Raw genomic sequence first — 20,668 nt, forward strand, 5'->3', positions numbered from 1 at the left:
AGACAATGGAGTTTCCTACAAAGACAACAGAAGCAGGTCAATCTTTCTTGGGTAGTCGCGTTCTACTCTAATTTCCACCTGCCTACACTACAGTATGTCTTTGTCCGTCAAAAGCAAGTCCCCATTATAGAAGAGGCTATTCAACAAGCTTTGAGTCTTCCCCCTATTCCAGAAGGATTGGACACCTTTCAAGAAGCCGCACTCAAGCGCCAGATGTACCAATTTGACTGGGAAGCTGTTCTCAGAGTTATCGCACTACCTGGCAGCCGTTGGATCTACAGATACCATCGTACCCGCCCTAAGGGAATATCAGCTTCAGCACTTACCTTGGAGGCTCGTGTATGGGCACAGATCATGTCCCATTATGTCTTTCCGAGCACTCACGAGTCTTCCTTCACTGTGGACATGGCCGTTCTACTATGGTGCATCCTTACAGACCAGCCTCTGAATCTACCAAGACATATCCGGAATGTTATAGGACACGTACAAATTGCGGGCAACTTACCTTTTTCCGCCTTGGTCTCAGATCTTGTCTCAGCAGCCGGAGTCTCCTATAGAGCTGGAGACACCAAAGCCATGCTCCCACGGGATGATCAGTATGTCCCTAATGGGAAATACCTCAGACTTTCAGCAGCCACTACAAGCCTTCCTACTGCTCCAGTTGAAGATATTCCTTCTTCAACACCACAAGCGCCTACAACAGATGAACTGCTCCAGCAGATAATCAAAAGATTGGATCGACAAGAACAGAAAGCGAAGTTAAGAGAACGCCGTAATGAGCGCCGATTCAAACACCTCAAGGAGCTACTCAAGGGACACTTCAAGGACTCAGACACCCTGGACTCCACTTTCTTTACCAGTACAGGGAGCCATGATGGTCTTGACTGTGGAGATACTGCTACCAGCCCACCCCTGTTCCTGACAGATGGCACCGAGGACGGTGCAAAGCCTTAAGTGTGGGGAGGTCGGTCAGTACCTGACTTCCGGAGGTAATTTCTCTTCCCTAGCACCAATAAATTAGGATATTTTAGTTAGTTTTTTTTCTTTCTTTTATAGAATAGGATAAATTGCATAGTAATAGGTTAGTTGCATGCATGCTCTACTTGATTGAAAAGATAATAAGTTTCTTCTAAGACTCTATCTTTGGAACAAATTTTCACTAATTTTTCACATTTTTATGATAAATTCGCTTGAAGTTGTATTTGGAACATGATGCTTGAGCTAAAGAACAGACAACCTGTAAAGATTTGAGCCTTTATGCATGGTTACATTATTTAACCATAATTATTTTATTCTTTTGTGTTTACTTTTCTATGATTGTAATCTATATTTTGTTTTATCTTATATGTCCAATATTTATTATATTTGTATGCTTGCATATGATTGAGGCCATTATTTGTTTAAACTCACTTAATTAAGCCTACCCTTTTCAATTACCTTTGTTAACCACTTTGAGCCTTTAAATTCCATTTGTTCTATATTTCACCACATTACTAGCCTTAAGCGGAAAAATAATTGTATATCCCAAATTGAATCTTTGGTTAGCTTAAGATAGAATTGTATGTGCTAGTTAAGCATGGGAAATTGTGGGAATAAAAGTTATTAAGGGAATGTATCATGATAATTTAATGGGAATTTGGATACCTGCTCATGTGAAACTATAAGAATTAAAAATCTATGTGCATTGATAAGCTATGTTTATTTTTGCCTCTATAAAAAATTTTTAATAAATAAATGAATAAGAGGATAAAATTATCCCAATGCTGAATTGAGAATTCAAAGATCAATGCACATATGATAAAAATTAAAATAAAAAGTTGATACATGAGTATGGAATGTAAAAGGGGAATTCTGGGTAGCTAGGTATGAATTCTAAGGTTATGCAAGTTATATAGGTTGGGTTGAAGCTTGGGTTAATTAAAGATTCAATTTATAAGCTCACTTGACCATACATGTATCCCTACCTACCTTGGCCCCATTACAACCTTGAAAAGACCTCATGATGTTTGCATTGGTATATTAACTGTTGTTGATTGGTTAAGAGAAGAACAAAAGTTAGAGAGCATGATAGAGAAGGATAGAGTGATTACCCTATACACTAGAGATTAGAGCGTACATACATTATCAGTGAGGGTTCAATGCTTGAATTTTCATGTTCCCTGCTTTCATGAGCTATCTTCTTGCACTTTTATCTGTTTTATTGTATAATGATAGGATTAGTGGAATTTGATTTGTAATTGTTTTGAAGAGCTTATTTACTTTTGATCAAGTGGGCAAGAATCATATAGTTGCATTTATTTATATATATATAGGCTTGCATTGCATTTCATGAATTTCTACATGTTCATACTTATTTACTTTATCTCCTTCAATTAAGCATGAGGACATGCTAATGTTTAAGTGTGGGGAGGTTGATAAACCACTATTTTATGGTTTATATTGTGTTTAATTGTGTGGTTTTATCATGATCCTTACCCACTTATTCATTAATTTAGCATGCATTTATATTTCCTTCCTGAAATCATTACATGATTGAAAACTGCTTCCTAGAGACTTTTAATTATGCATTTTAATTCTCCTTTATTCCATTCGATGCCGTGATCTGTGTGTTAAGCGTTTCAGGCTTTATAGGGCATGAATGAGTTGAAGATTGGAAAGCAAGCTAGCAAAAATGGAAGGAACACAAGAAATTGAGGAGATAACCAGCGAGAAGTGTTGCGGCCGCATGGCTTATGCGACCGCGCGAAAGAGGAGAAATCGTAGTGACGCGGCCGCATGGCTCACGCAACCGCGTGGACTGGAAAAGCACGAGCGACGAGGAGGCGTGGACGATGCGAATGCATGGCAAGGAAAAGCGCGAATGACGCGTCCGCATGGATGACGCGATCGTGTGACATGCGCGATCTGCATAATCTGCAGGATTCGCTAGGGGTGATTTTGGACCCTATTTTGACCCAGTTCTCGGCCCAGAACAGCAGACTAGAGCCAGAGAACATGCAGAAACCAAAGACAACATTCATTTTACACAGTTTTAGTTTTTAGATCTAGTTTTACTCCTCCCCTAGGTTTTCTCTCTAGACATTGATAGTTCTTAGGATTTTATTTTCTCTAGCTTTTTGCATTGGGATATTGAGAAGAGTTATCACCTCATCAAGACTTCGTCATTCTAGTTCGTTTTCTTTACTTGGCTTACTCTTCCATGTTCTTTGCTTTGTTTAATTTTACCATTGGAATATTTTTAGGATTATTTAATACAAGGATCATTTTTATTTTTAATTAACTATTTTAATTTTTATTTACAATGTCTTTCTTTAATTCCTTCTCATATGCTATGAATTTTACCTTTACAATGAGTGAGTAGTTCTCTAACTAGATGGGTAGTTGATTGAAAGGAACACTTGAGTTGGAAGGTTCAAGAGAAAGATTGTAATTGGGTTATTGTTGGTTTGCTCTCTAATTCCTGACACCAATCCTCCCAAGAGTGGATTGGGACTTGTGGATAGAACGGTATTCCAACTTGTTTTACCTTCCCTTACTCAGTAAAGGATAACTAAACGAAATAACTCTCAATTGTCAATTAACCTTAAGAGTGTTCCATCAAGAATAGGGCTTCCATGTAATCAACTCCGAGTCAAGGCTTTTATTTACATTATTTAATTTCATCAATTTAATTTCCTTTTTACTCAACTCAAACCTTTTCGAAAACATCTGATTAATAAAATAGCACCCCTTCCTGCAACTTGTTGGGAGACGACCTGGGATTCATACTCCCAGTGTTTTAAATTTCAATTTTCTGTGACACCTTTCTAAATTGAGCGGTGGATTTCTAGCGAGTTAAGAACTATACTTGCAACGTATATATTCTAATAATTTTTAATTCACCAATTTCTGCCTGCATCACTCACTAGCAATAATGACCGAAAACTTTTGTTGTCCTCTAAGAAAGCATACTTCAAATGAGATGGAAGAGGCTTCGGTTCACCCTTTGCCTCAAGCTAAGGTTCCTTTTCATCTAGCTCACGGAGTTCATTCTGAACAACTTCCTTATGTTCATCCTCTTGGTCATCCGTCTCTTCAACAATAGGGTAGCATAGCTTGTTGCGGTCTTCTTCTTGCACTTCCGCTACCACTTCATCGATTACATCACATCGGAGAACGGAATGCTCTTCAGGAGGATGCTTCATGGCTTCTTCCAAATTGAACTTGATAGTCTTGTCTCCAACCTCAAAGCAATATGTGCCGGTGAAGGCATCTAACTTGAATTTAGAGGTCTTGAGGAAGGGTCTATCAAGTAGAACGGAGGATGAGCTTTTATTTTCTGTTGGAGGCATTTCAAGGATGTAAAAGTCAACCGGAAAGACCAAATCCTTGATTTCCACAAGTACATCTTCCTCTATTCCCATCACAGTGACCACACTCTTATCGGCTAATCAAACTTCGCCGCCGACTTCTTTAATGGAGCTAAATTCAACCGCACAAAAATGGATAATGGCATGATGCTTACGTAAGCTCCTAGATCACACATACAGTCATGAAAAGTGCGTCCACCAATACAACAAGACACCAAACAAGGAACAGGGTCACCACATTTCTTTGGAATAGGTTCCATTAAGGAAGAAATTGAACTACCTAAGGATAATATCTCCAACTCTCCTATCGTATTCTTGTGAGTACACAAGTCTTTCAGAAATTTTGCATACTTCGGAATTTGTTGAATAGCATCAAGAAGTGGTATGGTTACCTCAACCTTCTTGAACACTTGAAGCATGTTTAAATCAAATTCTGGCGTCTTCTTTGCTTTCTTCACCAAGGAAGGGAATGGGATAGGAATGGACTCATCCACTATAGCTTTCCTCTTGGGTTCCTTAAGGCTCACTCTTTCTTCATCACGCTTTTTGTCTACCTCTTCCCCTTCATGTAGAGCTTCAACGACCACCTCTTCTTCATGAATGTCTTCCATGACCCTAGGAGGTATCTCCTACAATGTAGTCCCCGACCGTAGAGTAATGGCGTTGAGACCGCCCTTGGGGTTTGGTTGGGGTTGGGAAGGAAGGCTAGAAGAGCTTCAGGGTAGTTGGTGTTGTTGGAGGAAGACATGGACATCTTCGAAATCATGTCGGTAATATTGGCCAATTGAGCGCCCATGGTATCGAATTGAGCCTTGTAGCTCTCGTTCCGTTTCTCCATAGCGGCTCTAAGCTCATCAAATTGATTAGTGGAAGATGAAGAGGATTGGTTGGATTATTGTCTATGGTGTGGTGCTTGGTATTTGGTGTAGTTGTTTTGGTTTTGGTTGTGGTGATTTTGGTTGGCTTGGTGGTTGTTGTTTTGTTGGTATTGAGATGAAGATTGGTTGTTGTTGTAATGAGAAGAAGAATTGTTCCATCTTTGGTTTTGATTGCTCCCTTGTGCATTGTCCCTCCACCATTGATTTTGATTACTACCATGAGAGTAGTTGTTTTGGCCTTGAGAAGGATAGGGCGGATGGTTGTTATAGTTTACATTGGCTACAACAAGGGCATGCTCCTATTGAATTTGATGGCATTGATCGGTGTAATATGTGGTGCTAGAGCACAAACCACAAATTCTAGGAGGGCCTTCAAGTTGAGCAACTTGAGGTGGGGCTTGGATGGCTTGGATGGAGTAGTATTCCTTTTGATCTTTTTGTATTTGAGTGAAGATAGTAGTCATGTCCCCAAGCACCTTGTTTAAGCTTGCTTCGAAAGGGGATGGTTCTACCACACCCTTGAGAGGATTACTTCTCACCCTTACATGTTGTGTAGCCTCAGCAACGTCATTTATCAATTTCCAAGCTTCTCCCTCTGTCTTATTCTTTGAAAGGGAACCGCCACTAGAAGCGGTAAGCAATCTTCTCTCTTCCGCACAAAGACCTCCGGTGAAGTAATTAATGAGCAAGTGAGTGTTCAACCCATGGTGTGGACAAGATTCCAATAGCCTCCTGAACTGAGTCCAATACTCATACAAACTCTCTTGGTCCTTTTGCATTATACCTGAAATGTCCTTCTGGATGTAGTCGGTCTTCTCCGGTGGGAAGAATTTATCTAGAAACTCTCTTCTCAAGAAATCCTAATTAGTCAGAATCTCATCAGGTTGTGAATAAAACCACGTTTTTGCTTGCCCCTCAAGAGAGAAAGGGAAGGCAAAAACTATAATAGCCAACTTATCAGCTCCATGCCTTCGAGCTGTAGAACAAGCAACTTGAAAATCTCTTAGATGTCGGATGGGGTCTTGACCTCGCAACCCATGATACTTAGGAAGTAGATTTATCAAGCTACTCTTCAACTCAAAGTTTGCATCAAAGTTAGGATACCTTGCTTGCAAAGGTTGAACTATGATATCCGGAGCTCCTTGCTCATGCAAAGTGATCCGTCGTGGCTCCGCCATGTATGGCTCACCTGTAGGATGTAAAGATGTATTAGTAGTGCCAACAGAAGAATAGGAAGTAACGGACTCCAAATCACTCTCGGTACCGTCTAGTGATTCGATATGTTCCTCAAGAGAGGCCGAAGTACTATCCGTATAATCCAACCGCCGTCTAGCTTGCCGAGTGTGTAACAAAGTTCTTTCAATCTCAGGATCAAACTCGGCTAAACTAGAATTCGGTTGAGACTGAGTCATCAAACTTGGGAGTCATAGCACACATACAAAAGAAATATAAACCATGGCTAAGTATTAAAAGAAAGTAAACTGTCTACAATATTCACATATTCACATAACCAATATCAAGGCATATGTTGCAACCATTCCCCGGTAATGGTGCCAAAAATTTGATGGACCACGTGGACTATTGATGAGCGGATATTTTATACGCTTTTTGGGGTCAATTTCATATAGCTTTTAGTATGTTTTAGTTAGTTTTTAGTTTATTTTCATTAGTTTTTAGGAAAAATTCATATTTCTGGACCTTACTATGAGTTGTGTGTTTTTCTGTAATTTCAGGTATTTTTCTGGCTGAAATTGAGGGAGCTGAGCAAAAATCTGATTCAGGCTGAAAAAGGACTGCTGATGCTGTTGGATTCTGACCTCCCTACACTCAAAGCGGATTTTCTGGAGCTACAGAACTCGAAATGGCGTGCTTCCAATTGAGTTGGAAAGTAGACACCCAGGGCTTTCCAGAAATATATAATAGTCCATACTTTGCTCAAGGATAGATGACGTAAACTGGCGTTCAACGCCAGTTCTCTGCCCAATTCTGGCGTCCAGCGCCAGAAAAGGATTAAAAGTTGGAGTTCAACGCCAGAAATGGATCCAAACCTGGCGTTGAACACCCAAAATGGCCTTATGCACGTGAATTACTTAAGTCTCAGCCCCAGCACACACCAAGTGGGCCCCAGAAGTGGATCTCTATACCATCTGCTATAGTTTACTCATTTTCTGTAAACCTAGGCTACTAATTTAGTATTTAAACAACTTTTAGAGACTTATTTTGTATCTCATGACATTTTAGACCTGAACTTTGTACTCTTTGATGGCATGAGTCTCTAAACTCCATTGTTGGGGGTGAGGAGCTCTGCTGTGCCTCGATGAATTAATGCAAGTATTTCTGTTTTCTATTCAACATGCGTGTTCCTATCTAAGATATTCATTCGCACTTTAACCTGAATGTGATGAACGTGACAATCATCATCATTTCCTATGAACGCGTGCCTGACAACCACTTCCGTTCTACTTTAGATTGAATGAGTATCTCTTAGATCTCTTAACTAGAATCTTCGTGGTATAAGCTAGATTGATGGCGGCATTCATGAGAGTCCGGAAAGTCTAAACCTTGTCTGTGGTATTCCGAGTAGGACTCTGGGATTGAATGACTGTGACGTGCTTCAAACTCGTGAGTGCTGGGCGTAGTGACAGACGCAAAAGGATAGTAAATCCTATTCCGGTACGATTGAGAACCTACAGATGATTAGCCGTGCGGTGACAGCGCACCCGGACCATTTTCACTGGAAGGATGGATGGTAGCCATTGACAACGGTGATCCACCAACACACAGCTTGCCATAGGAGGACGTGCATGCTTGAATCAGAAGACAGAGGAAAGCAGAGATTCAGAACACAAAGCATCTCCAAAACTCCAACATATTCTCCATTACTGCACAACAAGTAACCTTTAATCCATGCTCTCTTGTTTATTCGCAATTCAACTGATAAATATAATTGATTTCCTGACTAAAAATTACAAGATAACCATAGATTGCTTCAAACCAACAATCTCTGTGGGATTCGACCGTTACTCACGTAAGGTATTACTTGGACGACCCAGTGCACTTGCTGGTTAGTGGTACGCGTTGTGAAAAGTGTGATTCACAATTCGTGCACCAAGTTTTTGGCGCCGTTGCCAGGGATTGTTCGTGTTTGAACAACTGACGGTTTATTTTGCTGCTTAGATTAGGAAAAATTTCTTTTTTTTTGTTTAGAGTCTCTTATTACTGTCGTGTTAAAATTTTAGAATCCTTATTTTCTTTTTAAAATGGTTTTCAAAAATAATTTCTCTATTAAATCCTGTGGCAAACTTTAAGTTTGGTGTTTTCTTGTTGATTTTCCTTAAAATTTTTGAAAATTTATTCTGGTTTTCTAAAAATTTTAAGTTTGGTGTTCTTCCTTTGTGTTTTTGTGTCTTGTTAATCTTCAAAGTGTTCTTGAGTTTTCCTTGTGTCTTGATCTTAAAATTTTTAAGTTTGGTATTCCTTGGTGTTTTTCCTCCAAAAATTTTCGAAAACAAGGAGCATTAGATCTAAAAATTTTAAATCTTGTGCCATCTCATTGTTTTTCTCTCTCCTCTGTAAATTCAAAAATATCTTTTCTCTCTGTTTTAAAAGCAAATTTTCGAAATCTATTTCTAAAATTCAGATTTTTATTTCAAAATTTAAAACCTTTTTCAAAAATCATCATATCTTTTTCAAAACTTCCTAACCACTTTCTCTCTCCTCAGTTTTTCGAAAATCTTCACTCATTTTTATTTATTTTAATTTGATTTATTTTGTTTTCGAAATAAATAAATAATTAAATAAATAAAAATATTTTTTCTATTTTACATCATCTCCCTTTCTCCATCATGGACCTAAGCAGAAATGAACAGTCCAGGAGGACTCTGGGGTCATATTCTAACCCCTCCACTGCTTCATATGGGAGTAGCATCTGCATACCCTCCATTGGAGTCAGTAGCTTTGAGTTGAATCCTCAGCTCATTATCATGGTGCAGCAAAATTGCCAGTATTCTGGTCTTCCACAGGAAGAACCTACAGAGTTTCTGGCACAGTTTTTACAAATTGCTGACACAGTACATGATAAGGAAATAGATCAGGATGTCTACAGACTATTACTGTTTCCATTTGCTGTGAAAGATCAAGCTAAGAGGTGGTTAAATAACCAACCTAAGGCCAGCATAAGGACATGGAAACAGCTGACAGAAAAATTCCTGAATCAATACTTTCCCCCAAAATGGATGACACAGCTAAGGCTGGACATCCAAGGCTTTAAACAAGGAGATAATGAATCTCTTTATGATGCCTGGGAGAGATACAGAGAGATGCTACGAAAATACCCCTCTGAAATGTTTTCAGACTGGGTTCAGTTAGACATCTTCTATTATGGGCTTGCAGAAGGAGCTCAGATGTCTCTTGATTACTCAGCTGGTGGATCTATCCACATGAGAAAGACAATTGAAGAGGCTCAAGAGCTCATTGATACAGTTGCCAAGAATCAGCATCTGTACCTAAGCAGTGACCCTTCCATGAAAGAAGAGGTTAAGACAGCAACTGCTGAACTCAGTCCTGTAAAACAAGCTGCTGAATTCAATCAGCAGTTGGACTTTCTAACAAGGCAGCTAGCTGAATTTAAAGGTAGGCTGCAAGAGACAAGAATGGCAAATCTACATATGGAAGAACAGTTTAGGCAAACAAAGCAACAGCTATCAAGACAAATAACAGAAGAATGCCAAGCAGTTCAATTAAGAAGTGGGAAAACATTAAATAACCCGCCTCAAGGCAGCAAAAAGCCAAGAAATGAGCAAACCACCCAAGATTCACCTGAGGATAGTAAGAGCCCAGGGAAAAATAATTCTGGCGCTAAAACGCCAGAAAATTGGTGGAAGGCTGGCGCTGAACGCCCAGACCATGGCCAAAACTGGCGTTCAATGCCAGAAACAAAGCAGGATTGGCGTTCAATGCCAGAAATGGGCAAGGATCTGGCGTTGAACACCCAAAATGGGCAAGATCTGGCGCTGAACGCCCAAAATGGGCACAATTCTGGCGTTCAGACGCCAGGAACAGACAAGGAGTTGGCATCTAACGTCACTCCAGCTTCTAACTCTGGCACTCAATTGCCAGTGAGGGATCAGACACACACAAATGCTGATAACAACCCCTCTAAAAAGGCTTCTTCAACCACTTCTGTAGGCAGTAAATCTACAGCAACTAAGGTTGAAGAATATAAAGCCAAGATACCTTATCCTCAAAAACTCCGGAAAGAGGAGCAGGATAAGCAATTTTCTCGCTTTGCAGATTATCTCAAGACTCTTGAAATAAAGATTCCATTTGCAGAAGCACTTGAGCAAATGCCTTCTTATGCCAAGTTCATGAAAGAGATCTTGAGTCATAAAAAGGATTGGAGAGAAACAGAAAGAGTTCTCCTCATTGAAGAATGCAGTGCAGTCATTCTGAAGAGCTTTCCTGAAAAGCTTAAAGACCTTGGGAGTTTTCTGATACCATGCATATTAGAAGGTAATTGCACCAAGACAACTTTATGCGATCTTGGGGCAAGCATCAACCTAATACCTGCATCCACTATCAGAAAGCTTGGCTTAACTGAAGAAGTTAAATCAACCCGGATATGTCTCCAACTTGCTGATGGTTCCACTAAATACCCATCAGGCGTGATTGAAGACATGATAGTCAGAGTTGGGCCATTCGCCTTTCCCACTGACTTTGTTGTGCTGGAAATGGAGGAGCACAAGAGTGCTACTCTCATTCTAGGAAGACCCTTCCTAGCAACTGGACGATCCCTCATTGACGTCCAACAGGGGGAAATAACCCTGAGAGTTAATGATGATGAATTCAAGTTGAACGCTGTCAAAGCCATGCAGCATCCAGACACATCAAAAGACTGCATGAAAGTTGATCTTATTGACTCTTTGGTAGAAGAGATCAACATGGATGAGAGTCTTGAATCAGAGTTGGAAAACATCTTTAAAGATGTTCAGCCTGATTTAGAGGATTCAGAGGGCATGAAAGAGCCTCTGAAATTTCTTCTGGAAGAGGAAAAACCTCCTAAACCCGAGCTCAAGCTATTACCACCATCCTTGAAATATGCGTTTCTGGGAGAAGGTGACACTTTTCCAGTGATCATAAGCTCTGCTTTAAATTCACAGGAAGAGGAGGCACTTATTCAAGTGCTAAGGACGCACAAGACAGCTCTTGGGTGGTCCATAGGTGACCTTAAGGGCATAAGCCCAGCTAGATGCATGCACAAAATCTTATTGGAGGATAATGCCAAACCAGTGGTTCAACCACAGAGGCGGCTAAATCCAACCATGAAAGAAGTGGTGCAGAAAGAGGTCACCAAATTACTAGAGGCTGGGATTATTTATCCTATTTCTGATAGCCCCTGGGTGAACCCTGTCCAAGTCGTCCCAAAAAAGGGAGGCATGACAGTGATTCATAGTAAAAAAAATGAACTGGTTCCTACAAGAACAGTTACAGGGTGGCGCATGTGTATTGACTACAGAAGGCTCAATACAGCCACCAGAAAGGATCATTTTTCTTTACCATTCATAGACCAGATGCTAGAAAGACTAGCAGGTCACGATTATTACTGCTTTTTGGATGGCTACTCAGGCTATAACCAGATTGCAGTAGATCCCCAGGATCAAGAGAAAACAGCATTCACATGTCCATCTGGAGTGTTTGCTTATAGAAGGATGCCATTTGGGCTATGTAATGCGCCTGCAACCTTCCAGAGATGCATGCTCTCTATTTTCTCTGATATGGTGGAAAAATTTCTGGAAGTCTTCATGGATGACTTCTCAGTATATGGAGACTCATTCAGCTCCTGTCTTGATCACCTGAAACTTGTTCTGAAAAGATGCCAAGAGACCAACCTAGTTTTAAACTGGGAAAAATGTCACTTCATGGTGACTGAGGGGATTGTCCTTGGGCATAAAATCTCAAACAAGGGAATAGAGGTAGATCAAGAAAAAATAGAGGTAATTGAAAAATTACCACCACCTGCCAATGTTAAGGCAATCAGAAGCTTTCTGGGGCAGGCAGGATTCTATAGGAGGTTTATAAAGGATTTTTCAAAAATCGCAAAACCTCTAAGTAATCTGCTAGCTGCTGACACGCCATTTGTGTTTGACACAGAGTGCCTGCAGGCGTTTGAAACGCTGAAAGCTAAGCTGGTCACAGCACCAGTCATTTCTGCACCAGACTGGACGTTACCATTTGAGCTAATGTGTGATGCCAGTGATCACGCCATTGGTGCAATATTGGGACAGAGGCATGACAAGCTTCTGCATGTCATTTATTATGCTAGTCGCGTTTTAAATAATGCCCAGAAAAATTACACAACCACAGAAAAAGAATTACTTGCAGTGGTTTACGCCATTGACAAGTTCAGATCATACTTAGTAGGATCAAAAGTGATTGTGTATACTGATCATGCTGCTCTTAAATATCTACTCACAAAGCAGGATTCAAAACCCAGGCTCATCAAATGGGTGTTGCTTCTGCAAGAGTTTGATATAGAAATAAGAGACAGAAAAGGGATACAGAACCAAGTGGCTGATCATCTGTCCCGGATAGAGCCAGTAGAAGGGACGCCCCTCCCCTCTCTTGAGATTTCTGAGACTTTTCTGGATGAGCATTTATTTGCCATTCAGGAAATACCATGGTTTGCCGATATTGCAAACTATAAAGCTGCAAGGTTCATACCCAAGGAGTACAACAGGATACAAAAGAAGAAATTAATTATTAATGCAAAGTACTACTTGTGGGATGAACCCTATCTCTTTAAGAGATGTGCAGACGGAATAATCCGTAGGTGTGTGCCTAGAGAAGAAGCATAGAGGATCCTATGGCATTGCCATGGATCACAATACGGAGGCCATTTCGGAGGTGAGCGAACAGCCACCAAGGTCCTCCAATGTGGCTTCTATTGGCCCACACTCTATAAAGATTCCCGAGAGTTTGTACGTAACTGTGACAGTTGCCAAAGAGCTGGCAATCTGCCTCATGGTTACGCCATGCCTCAACAAGAAATCTTGGAGATTGAGTTGTTTGACGTATGGGGAATTGACTTCATGGGACCTTTCCCACCATCATACTCCAACACTTATATTCTGGTGGCAGTTGATTATGTATCAAAATGGGTTGAGGCCATTGCCACACCCACCAATGATACTAAAACGGTGCTGAAGTTCCTCCAGAAACATATCTTTAGCAGGTTCGGTGTCCCTAGAATACTAATCAGTGATGGGGGCACTCACTTCTGCAATAAACAGCTTTACTCTGCCATGGTTCGGTATGGGATTCGCCACAAGGTGGCTACTCCATATCATCCACAAACTAATGGGCAAGCTGAAGTCTCTAACAGAGAATTAAAGAGAATCCTGGAACGGACAGTAAATACCCGTAGAAAGGATTGGGCACGGAGCTTGGATGATGCTCTGTGGGCTTACAGAACAGCATTCAAGACCCCTATATGGACCTCTCCATACCAACTCGTGTATGGTAAGGCATGTCACCTGCCCGTGGAACTGGAACATAAGGCCTACTGGGCAACCAGATTCCTAAACTTTGATGCCAAATTAGCAGGAGAAAAACGATGGCTCCAGCTAAATGAGCTAGAGGAATTCAGATTCACAGCTTTCGAAAATGCCAAGCTTTATAAAGAGAAATAAAAAAAGTGGCATGACAGAAAGCTGTCATCTAGAATCTTTGAACTAGTACAGAAGGTTCTCTTGTTTAACTCTAGACTCAGGCTATTCCCCGGGAAACTGAAATCCCGGTGAAGGGGACCATACGTGATTACAAGTGTATCACCATATGGTTTTGTGGAGCTTCAAGATATTGATTCTGATAAGAAGTTCATTGTCAATGGACAGAGAATCAAGCACTATCTTGAAGGTAACATTGAGCAAGAGTGCTCAAGGCTGAAGCTAGATTAAAAGCTCAGCAAGGTCCAACTAAAGACAATAAAGAAGCGCTTGCTAGGAGGCAACTCAGCCATGGGGCAATAATCCTCTAAGCATTTTGCCCTATTTTTATTTTTATTTGTTTATATAAAGTTCACTGACACTAAGGTGAGGAATCATTTGTATAAGTCCACAGAGTTACAGAAGGACTCGGCACACAAAACAGAGAAAAAGAGCTCACTGGCAAGAAAACGCCAGTAAAAGTGTATTTTGGGCGTTCAACGCCCAAAATGGGCATCCACTGGGCGTTGAACGCCAGTAATGGTAGCAATCTGGGCGTTCAACGCCAGAAATGGGCACCCACTGGGCGTTGAATGCCAGTAATGCAGCAGCTGGGCGTTAAACGCCCAGGAGAGCAGCATTTGGGCGTTGAACGCCCAAATCAGGCAGTGTTTGGGCGTTCAAACGCCAGGATGGCAGGGAGGAGACAAAACTCATTTTTATTCAAATTTTTTCATTCTAAATCTTGATTTTCATACTTCAATACATGATTTCTTGCATAAACATGTTAAGAACCTTGATTTCTAAATTCCATAATTTCTAAAAACCCTACCCTAAAAATATCAAATGTATTTTAATCCATAAGCACCAGGCCTCTTTGCAAATTCAGTCCAACTCTTTTCAAAACTTGTTACAAATCTATCTTTTCAACTCATCAATATCTTTTTCAAAACCTCCACTTTATCTTTTTCAAAATCTAAATCTATCTTTTTCAAAAATCTTTCATATCCTCTCAATTTTAAACTATATCTTCTCTTATCGTATCTTCTATCTTATCTTTTCCAAATAAATCTTTTTATCATATCTTTATCTCTTCTTTTTCGAAAACCCACCCTCCCTCCCTATAAATTTGAGTTCGGCCTCCCTCCCCTCCCATCAACAATTGCACCTAGTTCTCCTTTTATCCCTCTCCTTTCTTTTCTTTTGCTTGAGGACAAGCAAACCTCTAAGTTTGGTGTGTTTATCCGCGATCACTAAGATTATGGCTCCCAAAGGAAAACAACCTACTCCAAGAGGCAAGAAAGAGAGCGTTCCAAAACCACTTTGGAATCAAGGGAAGTTCTTATCTAAAGAACATTCAGACCATTATAACAAAATAATGGGTCTGAGATCAGTGATCCCGGAAGTTAGATTCGATCTGAAAGAAGATGAATATCCAGAGATCCAGGAGCAAATTCGAATCAGGAACTGGGAAGTCCTAGCTAATCCTGAAACGAAAGTGGGAAGGAATATGGTCCAGGAGTTCTATGCTAATATGTGGCAGACTGACAAGCAAAAACTATCTGGAACTGCTTTCTATGAATATCGGACCATGGTCAGAGGAAAGATTGTTCATACCATCCCTGGTAAGATCAGAGAGATCTTAAAGCTACCTCAACTGAAAGACGATCCAGACTCCTTCAACAGGAGAATGATGAGAACAGACAAGGGCCTGGATAAGATTCTAGAGGACATATGTATCCCTGGAGCCAGGTGGACCACCAACACAAAGGGTGTCCCAAATCAACTCAAGAGAGAGGATCTCAAACCAGTCGCCAGAGGATGGCTGGACTTCATTGGGCATTCTCTGTTGCCTACTAGCAACCGTTCTGAAGTCACAGTTAAAAGAGCAGTAATGATCCATTGCATCATGATGGGAAAGGAAGTGGAGGTTCATCAGCTGATCTCAGCTGAATTCTACAAAATTGCTAACAAAAATTCTAAAGAGGCCAGGTTGGCTTATCCAAGCGTGATTTCTCTGCTCTGCAAGGACGCCGGAGTAAGAATGGGAATAACTGAGTATATCTCAGTTGAGAAACCAATCACTAAAGCATCAATAGAAAAACAACAAGCACAGGAGGATCCCACCAAGAAGAAAACACAGGAATTTCTCCCAGAAATCCCTCAATCTGAATACTGGGAGTATCTTGAGACGTCTGTCACCAAGATCCGGGAGGCTATGGAGCAAATAATAAAAGAACAGAAGGAACACAGTCAAATGCTGGCCTATATGTTTAAAGAACAAGAGGAGCAAGGGCGTGACTTAAGGGAATTGAAGCGCCAGAAGTTTTCTCTTGAAGAATCAAGCACCCCACGGATCTGAGGAACACCCATTTCCCAGAACAAAGGTTGTTAAATTCCAATTTCTGCTTTAACTCTGCGATAGTGTCGTTATAGAAGTCCACCTTAGGAGTCATATAGTAGTAATTAGTATCTATTTTGATTTTATCTCCAATTAAGCCATAGTTTATTTTTCTCATCATCAGCAAACATGAATAAAATAGTAGATCTTTTGAATAAGAGGCAATAAAATTTCAAGTTTTAATAAGAGAAATTCTAATTAGTTACATGTGGTGGCAATACTTTCTGTCTTCTGAATGAATGCTTGAACAGTGCATATGTCTTTTGAATTTGTTGTTTAAGACTGTTAAATATGTTGGCTCTTGAAAGAATGGTGAACATGAGACATGTTATTGATAATCTGAAAAATCATAAAAATGATTCTTGAAGCAAGAAAAAGCAGCAAAAAAAAAAAAACAGAAAAAGCCAATAGCCCTTAAAATCAAAAGGCAAGGGTAATAAAAAGGATCCCAAGGCTTTGAGCATCAGTGGATAGAAGGGCCTAAGGGAATAAAATCCTGGCCTAAGCGGCTAAATCAAGCTGTCCCTAACCATGTGCTTGTGGCGTGAAGGTGTCAAGTGAAAACTTGAGATTGAGCGATTAAAGTCAAGGTCCAAAGCAGAAAGAAGAGTGTGCTTAAGAACTCTGGACACCTCTAATTGGGGACATTAGCAAAGCTGAGTCACAATCCAAAGGGTTCACCCAATTATGTGTCTGTGGCATTTATGTATCCGGTGGTAATACTGGAAAACAAAGTGCTTAGGGCCATGGCCAAGACTCATGAAATAGATGTGATAAAGAATCATCATACTGAAATAGGAGAATCAATAACACTATCTGAATTCTAAGTTCCTATAGATGCCAATCACTCTGAGCTTCAATGGATAAAGTGAGATGCCAAAACTGTTCGGAAGCAAAAAGCTACTAGTCCCGCTCATCTAATTAGAATCTGAGCCTCACTCAAAAACTCTGAGATATTATTGCTTCTCAACCTATTAGTCTTCTGTTTTATTTGTCTAGTTGCTTGAGGACAAGCAACAGTTTAAGTTTGGTGTTGTGATGAGCGGATATTTTATACGCTTTTTGGGGTCAATTTCATATAGCTTTTAGTATGTTTTAGATAGTTTTTAGTTTATTTTCATTAGTTTTTAGGAAAAATTCATATTTCTGGACTTTACTATGAGTTGTGTGTTTTTCTGTAATTTTAGGTATTTTTCTGGCTGAAATTGAGGGAGCTGAGCAAAAATCTGATTCAGGCTGAAAAAGGACTGCTGATGCTGTTGGATTCTGACCTCCCTGCACTCAAAGTAAATTTTCTGGAGCTACAGAACTCGAAATGGCATGCTTCAAATTGCGTTGGAAAGTAGACACCCAGGGCATTCCAGCAATATATAATAGTCCATACTTTGCTCAAGGATAGACGACGTAAACTGGCATTCAACGCCAGTTCTCTGCCCAATTCTGGCGTCCAGCGCCAGAAAAGGATTAAAAGTTGGAGTTCAACGCCAGAAATGGATCCAAACCTGGCGTTGAATGCCCAAAATGGCCTTATGCACGTGAATTACTTAAATCTCAGCCCCAGCACACACCAAGTGGGCCCCAGAAGTGGATCTCTATACCATCTACTATAGTTTACTCATTTTCTGTAAACCTAGGCTACTAGTTTAGTATTTAAACAACTTTATAGACTTATTTTGTATCTCATGAAATTTTAGATCTGAACTTTGTACTCTTTGACGGCATGAGTCTCTAAACCCCATTGTTGGGGGTGAGGAGCTCTACTGTGCCTCGATGAATTAATGCAAGTATTTCTATTTTCTATTCAACATGCGTGTTCCTATATAAGATATTCATTCGCACTTTAACCTGAATGTGATGAACGTGACAATCATCATCATTCGCTATGAATGCGTGCCTGACAACCACTTCTGTTCTACTTTAGATTGAATGAGTATCTCTTAGATCTCTTAACCAGAATCTTCGTGGTATAAGCTAGATTGATGGCGGCATTCATGAGAGTCCGGAAAGTCTAAACCTTGTCTGTGGTATTCCGAGTAGGACTCTAGGATTGAATGACTGTGATGTGCTTCAAACTCGTGAGTGCTGGGCGTAGTGACAGACGCAAAAGGATAGTAAATCCTATTCCGGTACGATTGAGAACCTGTAGATGATTAGCCGTGCGGTGACAGCGCACCCGGACCATTTTCACTGGAAGGATGGATGGTAGCCATTGACAACGGTGATCCACCAACACACAGCTTGCCATAGGAGGATGTGCATGCTTGAATCAGAAGACAGAGGAAAGCAGAGATTCAGAACACAAAGCATCTCCAAAACTCCAACATATTCTCCATTACTGCACAACAAGTAACCTTTAATCCATGCTCTCTTGTTTATTCGCAATTCAACTGATAAATATAATTGATTTCCTGACTAAGAATTACAAGATAACCATAGATTGCTTCGAACCAACAATCTCCGTGGGATTCGACCCTTACTCACGTAAGGTATTACTTGGACGACCCAGTGCACTTGCTGGTTAGTGGTACGCGTTATGAAAAGTGTGATTCACAATTCGTGCACCAACTATGTTGGTATAGACTTTCTCAATAAAATCCCGTTGCAAGTATAGCTCTTCCCAACAATAATCCTCGAGTATCAAATTTAGAAGGGAAATTGGTTGTCACAAGTTCAACCCTAATAAAAGTAACCGAAGTATTCAAACCTCGGGTCGTCTCACAAGGAATGGGCAAACATGTGCTTCAACATTGGTTAGAAATCCGGGGTTGCAAGTCATGAGCAAGAAATTAAACTAGGAATCTTATCAAGCAAGTAATCTTGGTATGCAAGAAACTAATTCAAACATTTAGATCAAAATGTAAATAATTCTAAACTAAGCAAGTAACTATAACTAAGACAAGGCAATTGAGATTTTTGGATTTTCAAATATGAATGACAAAAGTAACTCTTGGCTAGGCATGGGAATTGGGGTCACTATCCTTGTCTAATAACCATATCTTGACAATTATGAGGAACCAAACTCATTAAGTTTACTTCTATACTTGAAGTATGTTAAATGGTTTCGTCAACATCAACCCATAAGGTCCAACCTAACTACCAATTAACTTGATAGTAGGCTAGTGTCAACGGCTATCAAATTGACCACTAAGATTTCCCAAATCATCAAATCTATTAGACCCAATGACTCAAGTTTACCCTCCCCTTAGCTTAGGCCAAGAGTAAAAAGGACTACTCCATAATCAAAGGAAACATTTCATCAAACACATGGTAAGTGTTAATAAAAGACATATTCAAATTGCAATTAAATTGAAATTAACAAGTACCCACTAACAATTATCAACATACAATCACTCAAACAACACAATTAATCATGGAAATCATCAATGCAACAATAACAAATCAAGATCCACAAGATTCATGAAATTGGTATAAAATGACAAACAACAAGGAAACCTAAAACTAACACAAGATCTAAACAAAATTATACTAGAGAATTCAAATTAAACAATTAAAACTAGTAATGAACAAGATCCGATTCAGAATTCAACAAGGGAAGATCAAATTAAAACTAAATCTAGAGAGGAAGAAAGATTTCTCTCTCTAGAAGAACAAAGGACCAAAACTAGCTAAAAATTATGTCTATGTGTAAAATGATTGATCCCCCCCTTTCTCCCTAGCATCCTTGTGTCTTTTCCATGCAGAAACAGCTTGAATTTGGGCCTGATGAGCCTCAAAAATCGCCAGGCACGATTTCCTTTAATGAGGTCACGTGCAGCTTCCCGCGCGTGCGCGCCATGCGTGCGCGTGTGCCGATTGCTTTTGTGATCCACGCGTGCGTGCCATGCGCGCGTGCGCATCGGTGGGATTTCTCTGATCCGCACGGATGCATCCATCCTTGCGCGCCACTTCCAGCTATCCTCATGCACGCATGTGCGTGCAGTGCGCGTGCGCGCCCTTTGCGAAGTTCCCAAAATCCAAATCTTTATGTTCCTTCCTCTTGTGCATGCTTTCTTTCTCTCTTCTAGGCCATTCTTGTCCTATAATTCCTGAAATCACTCAACAAATACATCACGGCATCGAATGGCAATAAAAGAGGATTAAAATATAGCAATTCTAAGGCAAAATAAGCATGTTTTTCATCGTGAAGCAAAATCAGGAAGAGAACACAAAACCATGCATTTTTTGTGAATAAGTGTGAGAAATATTGACAAAAACCCCCAAATTCTACACAATCTAAACCACAAAATTGGGATTTATCACCTATGCAGAATATGCACAAACTCTTCCTTTGTAAAGTTACTCATCTGCATTAGAAGAAAAAAAAACAATCAAAGAAAA

The sequence above is a fragment of the Arachis ipaensis genome, chromosome B1, assembly GCF_059453495.1.
Source record: "Arachis ipaensis isolate K30076 ecotype BB chromosome B1, ASM5945349v1, whole genome shotgun sequence".
Lineage (NCBI taxonomy): Eukaryota > Viridiplantae > Streptophyta > Magnoliopsida > Fabales > Fabaceae > Arachis > Arachis ipaensis.